At 41.0% G+C, this 13,360-nt stretch overlaps 1 pseudogene; it reads left to right on the forward strand.

Moving 5' to 3' along the window:
- Positions 5,945 to 6,721, forward strand: FELCATV1R-PS71 (vomeronasal 1 receptor felCatV1R-ps71 pseudogene; annotated as a pseudogene).

Below are 13,360 nucleotides of genomic sequence, written 5' to 3' on the forward strand. Positions count from 1 at the left end.
GTCATATTTGGAAGGATTTTATGATAGATGCAAAATTACACAGTAGATTTGTACTTTCACTTAAAATTCAACTTCCCCTTCATCCGATTTCTTCAAAAGTCTTTCTAAAGACATTAAACAATTAATGACACAATTAAATAGAAAGGTATTTAAGAAATGGGTGGGGCACCCTAGGTCTTATTAATACTGTGTCTTGGGGGATGCTTAATGGGCCAGCAGTCCCTGGAACGTAGGTGACTCTCTTTGGTTCAGCACATCAAATGATTAAGTTCCCCTCAGCCTCTCTGCTGTTTTCCTTCATGATGCCAAAGGCCTTAATTACTTCCCAGAATTTGTGACCATTTAAATCACAGCCATGATCGGAGGGACAGGTTTTTAACTGGTAAACTGGGAGTGGCGATTGATGAGTGTTTTGAAACTAGAGACTGGAATTTCAACATTTATTTATTTTTGGGACAGAGAGAGACAGAGCATGAACGGGGGAGGGGCAGAGAGAGAGGGAGACACAAAATCGGAAACAGGCTCCAGGCTCCGAGCCATCAGCACAGAGCCCGACGCGGGGCTCGAACTCACGGACCGCGAGATCGTGACCTGGCTGAAGTCGGACGCTTAACCGACTGTGCCACCCAGGCGCCCCTAGATACTGGAATTTCAAATGTAAGATGACAGTTAAGGGTCCCCTATATGAATGAGTCTTTAACCTGAAGTGTTATTTTAGTTGGAGGAAAAAATGGAGTTCCTCGTGTTTTATATTTAATTTTCTTAAACTGCGTTATTTATTCCAAAGTACCATGTTTTGGTACATTAACATTTAAGTTTTTTCATGATATTTACTTGTTTCATTTAGTTTCGTGAATTTTCCTAGTTTCTATCGCTTCCTCTTTTCTTTGCATGTAATACTGTGGATTTGCTGTACTCTCTTGCTTTGCACGCTTACATTATTGATTACCATCCTTTCCAAAATATATGTTTGTACTAATATGTCCGTGTTAACATGGCTTAATCTGTATCCCTAAAGTAAAAATAGATAGTCATTATTAGATGTGCAGACTTTCAACCTGGAATAAACAAAGTATGTGCTCACACCAGTTTTTAATTTTTTTTTTTAATGTTTATTTATTTTTGAGACAGAGAGAGGCAGAGCATGAACGGGGGAGGGGCAGAGAGAGGGAGACACAGAATCTGAAACAGGCTCCAGGCTCCGAGCTGTCAGCACAAAGCCGGATGTGGGGCTCGAACTCACAGACTGTGAGATCATGACCTGAGCTGAAGTCGGAAGTTCAACTGACTGAGCCACCCAGGCACCCCTCACACTGCAGTTTTTAAGCTGTAAACATATCCTTCATTCTCCTTTATCACTTTTTTCTTCATCAGACTCATTACAAAAAGAGCCCAGCCCAGGAGGATTGTTTTGAACCCGAGACAATAGGATACTCTCCAGTCACGGTGTGAACAGAACCCCTTTCCCAGAATAGCTCCCTGGGGACAACTGGTTAAAGAAACTGGCATTCTGGGGTCTAGAATTCAGGTTGGCATTAATTGCTATTTCATTCTCCCTCAAAGTCAAGGTAACAAGAAAGCTATGCTAAAAATATTTGAGCAATTCTTTTAGGTCAACTCTTTGCCAACAAGTTTTTTTTTTTCCTGTCGTCTAATGAAAAAATAGCACACAAAACCAAGAATTTTGCTTATAATTTTTACTAACAGTGGAAACATTGCTTGTGTGTATTCACTGATGGGGGAGGGATAACAGACTGGCTCAGGCTTTCCCCATAGGAGAGAATGAAATCATAGAGATTATAGAATTATAGAATATAGATTATTGCATCAGCACGATAATGATACGATGTCTTTAATGATTATATGTAGCACAACAATAATTAACATTATAGTTTTGAGAAAACCAAGGAGTAAGAACTCATGAGAATTCCCCGTTGATAGGCTAGTCTTTTTGTAGTTAATGTTTCAAACATGATTCACAAGAGTGTTTGAAATAAAATTCTATACCGAATTATTTTGAATAAAAGTACTTAAAAAAACCTTTTTGTAATGCTTGCAATTTTCTCTCTTCTCTCCCTCTCTCTCTCTCTCTCTGCCCCTTCCCCACTTGCACACACACTCTCTCTCAAAATAAATAAATAAGCTTAAAGACAAGAAGAGAGATGATAATATCATTCCTAAAGTGACATTCCTAAAGGATTCCTAAAGTGATATTCCTAAAGGAATATCATCCCTAAACTGCCTATCTCTTATGGATACTATCCCACCAGGAGATGCCAAACCAGTTTTGTCCGATTGGCTGGATGTTTGGAGTGACATAGACCGAGTGACTCACATTCTTTTCCACTTAGATTTGGTTTGAAAACCCCAGGGACAGGACGGCCTCATCTTAGGACTCACTGTAAGAACTCTTCAGTTGTAATGCAGTTCAACAACAGCGCTCCTCGAGAGGGTAAACAGTTCTGCATGTTTTCCAATTTTCCGTGAAGAATGCTTAGCATAGGAACCAATAATAACATATTTCGGGCTTCCTAGTGTCAGAGGTATATAACATTGTCCCACTGTTTGCTGGGATAAGCAGGTTCTTAGCAAGAAGGCTTTGGATTTTCTGTTTTCTGCTCTTGCTAAGTAGTGCCACATCCTGGTCTTTTGTCACCTCAAAGGTTTTATCCAGAAATTTAAAATCTATTATATTTCTATACATGAGCAATGAGCAACGCAAAGTGGAATTAAGAAAACAAATCTATATGCAGTTGTATGAAAAATACTTAACAGCCGATTTAACTTGCACAACAAAAACTACAAAACGTTATTAAAAGAAAGTATAGAAGCTATAAATAAATGGAGAAACATCATGTGTCCCTGTAAGGGGAGACTTCATATTGCCAAGACGGCAACACTCCCAAAAGAAATCTACAGATTCAGTGAATTCTTTTTTTTTTTTTAATTTTTTTTTTCAACATTTATTTATTTTTTGGGACAGAGAGAGACAGAGCATGAACGGGGCAGGGGCAGAGAGAGAGGGAGACACAGAATTGGAAACAGGCTCCAGGCTCTGAGCCATCAGCCCAGAGCCCGACGCGGGACTCGAACTCATGGACCGTGAGATCGTGACCTGGCTGAAGTCGGACGCTTAACCGACTGCGCCACCCAGGCGCCCCCAGATTCAGTGAATTCTATATCAAAATTTCAATTGCCTTTTTTGGCAGAAACTGACAAGCTGATCCTTAGATTCATTTGGAAAGTCAAGGAATCCGGATTAGCCAAAACAATCTTGAAAAAGCACAATGTTGGAAGACTTACACTTCCCAGTTTCAAAACTTACTACAAAGCTACATTAGTCAAGACGGTGTGGTCCTGACACGGTTCTTATATAAATCAACTGAACGGAATTTTGAATCTAGAAATAAACCCACTTATCTATGGTCTATAGAGTTTGATGCCAGTGCAAGATAGTTCAACTGAAGAATGTAGACTTTAGGGGCACCTGGGTGGCTCACTCAGTTAAGTGTTGGACTCTTGGTTTTGGCTCAGGTCATGATCTCATGATCTGTGAGCCCCACTTTGGGCTCTATGCTGACAGTATGGAGCCTGCTTGGGATTCTGTCTCTCCCCCCTCTCTCTTCCCCGACCCCACTCATGCTCTCTCTCCCTCTCTCTCTCTCAAAATAAACTTAAAAAAAAAAAAAGCATAGACTTAAAAAGAAAGGGCATTAGGGGAACTTGGATATCCACATGGAAAAGAATAAAAGGACACCTGTCTCACCCTCTATACACAAATTAAAAATTAAATTATTCCAATTGGCAAATATCAGATTCGTTTTCGTAACTTGTAGAACTCTTTCTACATATATGCTGCAAATCCGGGAAGGTGTCTTGTGAGTGATATGCCAAGAGCTCCCACCTCTGACCTATCTTGAGAATCACCCCTCGGGGAACAGAATCATCCCAGGAAACAACTTAAAAATAAGACTGATGGCACGGTATCCATGGGGTCAGATAATCACATCAGAATCTTTTCAGGTAAATCTGTACCATTAACATCTGGATGTGCATGCACATCAGCACATGAATGTTTTCATTTCCTAGATGATTGACGAATGTGGGGTTTACATGAGGCATAATAACTATTGCCGATTGGACTTGGACAATAAATACTACAGTTGGGATATCCCGCCGCTTGTGTTTTAGCGTATAAACGCTTGCACACAGGTGCGCACAGATGCACCGTAAACGATATCCGCTGCACGCTGTTTGCAATGGTGTGAAACTGGTATGTTTGCAGATATAAGCGATGAGCTAGTTCTGTGTGTACTGGCCTCATTCTCACGTCTTCAGCTGCAAAAAAGAGAAAGCAAAAGACTGAAAAGGTTGAACAGTGGGCAGAATGCAGTTTGAGAACATGAAGTAATATTTATCTTTCCCTTGTTTTTGTTGTGCAAAGGTAGAGCCACATACTCCTTGCTGTATGCAAGAATGTATTTTGGAAATGATCACTTCCAAGGAAGGGAGAAAGTAGAAAATGATGATTAGTTTTTAAAATTGAGATATCATTGGGGGTGCCTGGGTGGCGCAGTTGGTTAAGCGTCTGACTTCGGCTCAGGTCATGATCTCACGAGGTTCCTGGGTTCGAGCCCTGCAGCAGGCTGTCCGCTGTCAGCACAGAGACTGATTTGGACAAATCCTCTGTCCCCCTGTCTCTCTCTCTCCCCCTCCCCCACTCTCTCCCTCTCTCTCTCTCTCTCTCAAAAATAAATAAACATTTAAGAAAATAAAATAAGTTGAGATACAATTGACATGCAGTATTGCGTAAGTAAGTGTCAAGGTACAATGCATTGAGGTGATACATTTGTACTGCGGTAAGATTGCCCTTGTAGCAGTAGATAACGCCTCTATCGTGCCACATAATTATCATTTCTCCTAGTGGTAGGGACGATTGAAATCTAATCTCTTATCAAGTTTAAGGCTTACAGTAGAGTTTTGCTGTCTGTATTCCCTGTACTGTGAATTAGATCTTCAGGGCTTACGTATCTAGTAGTTTCCAATATGTACCCTTAAACCCTCCTCTTTCCCGTCCTCTCCCTGCCCCCAGTCTTTGGTAACCACCCTACCACTGTTTTTTCCTCTTTTTTTTTTTTTTTTTTAATGTTTATTTATTTCTGGGAATGAGTGGGTGGGGGAGGGGCAGAGAGAGAAGGAGACAAAAAATCCTAAGCAGGCTCCGCGCTGTTAGCGCAGAGCTCAGTGTGGGGCTCGAACTCACAGACCGTGAGATCGCGACCTGAGCTGAAATCAAGAGTCAGATGCTTAACCGACTGGGCCACCCAGGCGCCCCAAGACACTCCTATTTTTTTTTTTTTTAACATTTATTTATTTTTGGGACAGAGAGAGACAGAGCACGAACGGGAGAGGGGCAGAGAGAGAGGGAGACACAGCATCGGAAACAGGCTCCAGGCTCCGAGCCATCAGCCCAGAGCCTGACGCGGGGCTCGAACTCACCGGCCGTGAGATCGTGACCTGGCTGAAGTCGGACGCTTAACCGACTGCGCCACCCAGGCGCCCCAAGACACTCCTATTTTTAAAGCATAGCCTACCTAACACTACCTTCATCCCTGCGTTGATCATGAAATTTTGTTTTTCTCTGCAGCCTACTTTCTTGAGGAAGCAAATGAAATCGTGTGATATTTGCCGACATAATTCTTTCTGATTATTTTATAATCTGTCTCTGTCGTAATCTCATAAATGCCAAAAACAACGTTCCCTTATATGTACCATAGAGTGTTTGAAGAGTGGGGGTGGTTTTTTCTTTGCCTCTGGTAGAATTTTCCACTGTTATTTAATTTTCTGTGCACCAATCGATTTTATCAGCTGATTTCTAATTCTACTTCTAGGTATTTGTGGGCCTCCCTAGGCGTTGTTTCCACTTCTAACAAAGACTCAAAAGATGTTTGCGAGTAACGTGCTCTTTGGAATTGTGTTCCTTTCCCAAACTTGCGTTGGCATTTCAGGGAACTCAATGCCGCTCGTGGTTTATGTTCATATTTCCCTAATTGACAGATGCCGGAAGAAGACCACAGATAATATTCTCACCCATCTGACTTTTTGTAATATGGTTATCGTAATTGGTAGAGGCACCCCAGAAGTGCTGTTTGCTTTTGGAGTTAAGTGTGCTCTAGATGATGCTGGATGTAAGGCAGGGATGGATGTTCACTTACAGAGTCACACGTGGATTTTCCATCTGCTTCACATGTCTCCTGAGTATATCCCAGGCCAGCGCTGTCAGTCCCAGCACGTGCATTTTGGTATGGCTCAAATGTGAAATATCCAATTTGATTGTATCTTCTTTCTTCTTCAACATGTGGCTCAACATCAAGGTCATCAGAGGTAGTGCAGCACCAAAAAAAAAAAATGTCACTTTTCTTGGACATGGATTTTCTCTGAAATGCTGCATAACAGAGGACTCCATGTTACATTTATAAGTGTCATACCCACCTGTGACACTCTCTTTGTGTTCCTTACGGTCTCGACCAGTATTTACGTGGTGATTGTCCTGCACAGACATCAGAAGAAAGTTCAGGGCTGGCACAAGAGCAAGAAAGCCAAGAAACTGTCCCCAGAGAATAAAGCCACCCAAACCATCCTTTGGCTGGTGACATGGTTTGTTTACCTATCCTTTTCACATTACAAAGATTTTAATCAACAGAACACTGGTGACTTTTTCTCATCCTGTTACCCAATGACCTGCCCTTTGGTGCTGATCAATAGTGACAGTAGGGTTTTCAAAGTGCTTTGTGCTCTTCCAAAGAGAGGAAAGACCTCAAAAGCAGATAATTGATGGATGATACCCAAAATATGTTACACTTAATGGGTCGGGAGCAAAATTCTTCTTTGTCATGGTAAGGAAAAGTTCTGTACACAGAATTTTAATGCATAGCCCTTTCCCTAATGTCTCTGTTTATTTAATTCCAATAGAGATGTCTTCATGAGGTTATTATATTTTTCACTTGGCCGACAGAATTAAAGGTAAATTTGGGGAACGGTACAAGCAATATTGTCTGGGTAGACTCTTTGAAGCAATTGAGCGAAATATTTAAAGGTTTTATTATTTTATGTCAGTGGAAGATCACCTTAGATAAATTGTTGCATCATTATTTAGTTATGGTGAGAAAGGACTAATTTAGTGTTCTCTAATCTTACCACATAAATATGCATCAGAGTGTATATATATGTATATATATATAAATAATTTTTAATTTTTATTTATTTTAAGAGAGAGATAGAGAGCAAACAGGGGAGAGGAAGAGAGAAAGGGAGACAGAAACCCAAGCAGGCCCCATGCTGGCAGCGCAGAGCCCAATGCGGGGCTTGAACTCGCAAACCATGAGATCATGCCCTGAGCCGAAATCAAGAATCAGGCTTAACCGACTGAGCCACCCAGATGCCCTGAGGTAGACACAATTTTTAAGGAAATACTAAGAATTTTTCAGAACAAAAGAAATCAAGCCACAGATTTATGACAAAAACAATTTCCATCTTAGTGAGGATGCATGTGAGAAGGCTGTTCGTAGAATTACTGACCTTAATTTTTTTCTTAAAGACAACAAATCACACATGCACACACATCAATAGCTACCTATCAATAATTACTGGTATTTTCCTAAGTACTTTAATCACTTTGATACTAATATAAATGGACTATTGCTTGATTTCATTTTCAGATTATTTATTGCTAGTGTATAGAAATACACCAATATTTGTATATTGATCTTGTAACCTGCATCCTTGCTGAACTAGTTTATTACATGGTTTTTTGTTGCTGTTGTTGTTCCTTAGGATCTTCTGCACATTAGATCACAGCATCTGCAAAGTAGAGACACTTTAACTCTTTCTTTCCATTATGAATGCTTTTCATTGAGGAATCAAGAAAAAAGCTTTCAAAAGGGAAGGCTGGAAAAATCTGAGCAACAAAGTAAAGAAAGTAGTTGGACTACAACTCAGAGTACACAATAAATATACATGAGTCCATATTGATGTAAATAAATGATTGAGTAAATAAATGGAGAATAGACAAATATCCCATGCAGAAGAATTATAAACAATTTATGTAGATACTCCATCCTCAAGGAGGTGAATCATAACCCTCTACGTCTTTTTTTTAAAGTTTTTTTTTTAATGTTTATTATTTTGAGAGAGAGAGAGAGAGAGCAGGAGCAGGGGCGGGGCGGAGAGAGAGGGAGAGAAAGAATTGCAAGCAGGAACTCTGTGCTCACGCACAGAGCGCGACACAGGGGTCGAACCCACGAATCGTGAGATCATGACCTGAGTTGAAGTCAGGAGTCAGACGCTTAACCGACTGAGCCACCCAGGCACCTCTGTAACCCTCCACTTCGTAAGTGTGGGCTGCTCATAGGGCTATTCTTCAAAAGGATACAGTAAAGAATGGAAACAATAGTTACTTTTCAGTTGAGAAACCTGAGAAACCTGACTTTAGCGAGGTGATCCAAATCACCACCAACAGTGAAAAATCCTGTTCATAGTAAGTACGTTGGAAACAATATGATGAAAAAGGTAGTTTACCTCTACAGTATTCCTCCCCAAAAGTCATTAGCCCAAGTCTAATCACGAGAAAAATATAAAAATATGCAATAAAGGGACGTTCTACGAAAAACCTGGCTAGGAACTCTGAAAACTGTCAAACTCATCAAAAACAAGGAAAGTCTGAGAAACTCTCACAACCAAGAGGAGATTAACAAACCTAGGCATGACTATGAAAATAATGACGTATCCATGGTGAGCCCTAGGGATACAAAAATAAAATTACTTAAAACCTAGGGAAAATCTAAGAGTGTGGACTTTAGTTAATAATGTATCAAATTGGTTCATTAGTGGTAACAAATGTACCGTGTGAGTGCAAGATATTAATAATAGGGTAGACTGCTGAGGAGTAGATGAGCATTCTCTGTACTAACTTTGCAAATTTTCTCTAAATCCAAAACTGTTCTAAAAAAACAAAGTTTGTGTTCTAAAAATGGTGTATCTTGTACAAGTGAAAAGTAATATATTGCAGTCCCTGTTTTTTTATGATCAAGGGATGTTGGTCTTTATCAAATGCCTGTTGTCTGTCAATTGAGCGATCATGCAGTTTATGTCCTTTGTCCTGTAAATACATTAACATGTTAAAATTATAACAACCTAGTTTGAAGTGATACCAAGGTAGTTTCAATTGCACACCAAAACTCTGCTCCTATACAGTCCCATCCCTCCTTATTTATGTTCATTTCGTAAATTACATCTTTATACATTGTGTGTTCATTTACTTATTTTATGATGATTATTTAATATGTCTTTTATAAAAATTTTTTTGTAATGTTTATTTATTTTCAACAGAAAGAGGGACAGAGTGCGAGTAGGGGAGGGGCAGAGAGAGAGAGGGAGACACAGAATCCGAAGCAGCCTCCAGGCTCTGAGCTGTCAGCACAGAGCCTGACGCGGGACTCGAACCCACACAATGTGAGATCATGACCTGGGCCAAAGTTGGATGCTTAAGCGACTGAGCCACCCAGGCACCACATTTGGTTCTTTTTTTATAATCCCAATCTCTTTAGTAAATAACTCCTTCTGTTCATTAATTTTATTCTTGAGTTCATTGAATTGTCTTTCTGAGTTTCCCTGTAGCTCATCGAATCTCTTCAAAACAGCTATTTTGAATTGTTTATCAATTAGATTGCAATATTCCATGCCTTTGAGTTTGGCTGCTGGAGAATTATTATTTTGTGCGTGTGTGATACTATATTTCCCTGAATTTTTCAGTGTTTGAAGATAGGTGCTTCTGCTTTTGTACCTGAAGTAGCAGACGCCTTTCTTACTTAAGGTTTTATACTTTTATTATTGCTGTTCACACAATTCAACAAGCTGACTTTTAGAAGCCTTTCCTCTGAATTCCAGAAGGTGGCCCTATAGCTTAAGTTTGTGCATTCTTCCTACCAGAGAAGGTGCTCACGCGTGCGCTCTGCATACACAGGGATCAGCCCTTGGGGCTTTGAGGGTGCCGTGGGCCTGGTGGGAGGATCCTTGAGTGGCCACACACTCATCCCCCCAACCCCACCCGTGTGCTTGTGAGTGGACCTCCTGCTCCTGTCTCAAAGCAGACGGCAGGAAATGCATTCCTTCAGTGTTCTTATGTTCTCACCTGCTTCCTTCCCTGTCCTCTCTCTCCATTTCAGAGGTCCCTCCTCCGAAATCTGAGTGCTGGTGGACAAGAGCGGATCTTTCCAGCCACAACCCACGCACCTGGAACTGCCGGGCAGTCACTTGCTACTTTTGCTTTCCACTTCCTCTATGGGAGAGGTCAGTGCTTTCCTCCCCTTCTCCTGAGTGAGGTGGCTGCTATGCTGGTAAAAGCCTTGTAGTGTTGCACTGGGGAGGCCAGGGAGGTGGGGGGGGGGTACCTTGGTGAGTTCCTCCCTCTCCTCTGCGTCCTGTTTGACTCTGTTGGCATACAAGACTCTCCCATCAGTCAGGCTGGACCTCCACAAACTCTTTCTCTAATAGGTGCTCATTTTAGTACTCTCCAGATACCTCTTTTCTTCCCCAATTGCAGTGAGTGGGGTGGGGCAGGCTCAAGGACTCCTTTGGACCCACTGCCCCCACCCAGGTCTTACCCTTCCACTTTCAATTTTTTTTTTTTTCAACGTTTATTTATTTTTGGGACAGAGAGAGACAGAGCATGAACGGGCGAGGGGCAGAGAGAGAGGGAGACACAGAATCGGAAGCAGGCTCCAGGCTCTGAGCCATCAGCCCAGAGCCTGACGCGGGGCTCGAACTCCCGGACCGTGAGATCGTGACCTGGCTGAAGTCGGACGCTTAACCGACTGCGCCACCCAGGCGCCCCTACCCTTCCACTTTCAGATGCATGGGTGGGTAGAAACCTCTCAGGGGTCCTGCTGTAATGAGCAGGGGCACTCTTTTGTTTGGTTATGGATGTTAAGTTAGTTGTTAATCAAAAAAAAAAAAAAAAAAAAGATGGGGCGCCTGGGTGGCTCAGTCTGTTGGGCGTCCGACTTCAGCCAGGTCACGATCTCGCGGTCCGGGAGTTCGAGCCCCGCGTCGGGCTCTGGGCTGACAGCTCAGAGCCTGGAGCCTGCTTCGGAGTCTGTGTCTTCCTCTCTCTCTGCTCCTCCCCTGCTCATGCTCTGTCTCTCTCTGTCTCAAAAATAAATAAAAACATTTTTTAAAAATTTTAAAAAAAAGAGGGCAACTCTTGCCACCATAATGCTGACATCACTTTTCTTGAATGTAAATTCTCTTAAATAATAGTAATCAACAATTGTGTTTTCCACTCAGTTTTGTTTCCTATTTTATTGAACTATAATTGACATACAATATTATATTAGTTTCATGTGCACAACATAGTGATTTGACATTTGTGTACATTGCAAACTGATCATCACCATGTTTAGTTACCATCGGTCATCATACAAAGTTATTACAATATTATTGACTAGACTCCCCATGTTATACTTTACCTCCTGTGACTTATTTATTTTATAACTGCAAGTTTGCGCCTCTTGATTCTCTTTACCCATTTCACCCTCCATTCCCTACCCCTCTGGCAACCATCCTCTGTTCTCTGAATTTATGAGCTTGGGTTTTGTTTTGTATTGTTTACTTGGTTTTTTTAGATTCCACTCGTAAGTAAAATCTTGCAGCATTTGTCTTTGTCTGACTTATTTCACTTAGCATAATACTGTCAAGTTCCATTCTTGTTGCTGCAAATGGCAAGATTTCACTATTTTTTTAATGGCCCAGTAGTATTCCACTGTATGTATATATACCACATCTTCATTCATTCATTCATTCATTCATCTGGCTGTTTTCATGTCTTGGCTATAGTTCATAATGCTACATTGAACATGGGAGTGTATATATGTTTTCAAATTACTGTTTTGTTTTCTTCAGAGAGATAACCCGGAAGGGGAATTGCTGGATCATATGGTAGACCTATTTTTAATTTTTTGAGGAATCCTCATACTGTTTTCCATAGTGGTTGCACCAATTTACATTCCCACCAACAATACTCGAGGGTTCTTTTTTCTCCACATCCCCACCGGTCCTTGTTATTTCTTGTCTTTGTGACACTAACCTTTCTAACAGGTGTCGGGTGGTATCTCATTGTGGTTTGGATTTGCATTTCCCTAATGATGAGTGATGTTGAGCATCTTTTCATGTACTTGTTGGTTACCTGTATGTCATCTTTGGGAAAATGTCTATTCAGATCCTCTGCCCATTTTTTAATTGGATTGTGGGGTTTTTTTTGTTATTGAGTTGCATGAGTTCTTTATATATTTTGGATATGAACTCCTCATCAGATATATCATATGCAAATATCCTCCCCCATTTAGTAGTTTGTCTTTTAGTTTTGTTGATGGTTTCTTTCACGATGCAGAACCTTTTAAGTTTGATGCAGTCCCAATTGTTTATTTTTGCTTTTGTTGCCCTTGACATGGAGTCAGACCCAAAAAACAAAACAAACAAACAAACAAAAAAACCAATCAAATCCTAGCGCTGAAGAATACAATGGCTGACCTGAAAAATTCAAGAGATTCAACAAAAAACTTGGCCAAGTACAAGAATAAATCAGTGAACTTGAAGGTAGATCTTTTGAAATTACCCATTCAGAGAAGGAAAAAAAAAAAGTGTAAGTAAGTAAGTAAGCCTATAGGATTTATGGGACATCATCAAAAGAAATAATATATGCATTGGGGGAATCCTAAGAAAGAGAGCTAGATGGAGAAACAAAGTCTATTTAAAGAAATAGTGATGGAAAAAAAAAAAAAAACCTTGCCAAATTTGGGGAGAGAAATGGAATCCCGTGCTGATCTAGATCTCTAGGAGCACATGAACATCCTAGAATGGAGAGGGCTGTGTGTTAATAATGAAAGAGTTCTGTCATTAGGGGCTCAGGTAGCTCTATTACGGATCCCGCCTCAAAAAGAAAAAATTCAGCATAGGAAACAGAAGACCTTTCCCTATGAATTGAAGCATTATAGATTCAGCAGTACACAAGGGGACGCCACAGGAGCATCAGAAGCCGAAAACAAATCAGCACCACCAATGGAGGGGCCAAAAAGAGAAGCTTGGACACATGGGGATGCTGGCATGTGGATCTAGGAAAAGATTTCATGCAAGAGATAAAGACACAAGAATCTAGAAGCAAGCAGAGACGTCCTTTGCTATCAAAGGCAGGAGGGTGGGCAACTGGAAGTTAGAGTTTCCTTGGACATGGCTACAACAGTGTATCAGCAACTCAGGAGTCCAAACTGGTCACCTGAGCAATGCACAGGGCAAGCTCCAGCCAAGA

The sequence above is a fragment of the Felis catus genome, chromosome D2 (assembly GCF_018350175.1).
Source record: "Felis catus isolate Fca126 chromosome D2, F.catus_Fca126_mat1.0, whole genome shotgun sequence".
NCBI lineage: Eukaryota > Metazoa > Chordata > Mammalia > Carnivora > Felidae > Felis > Felis catus.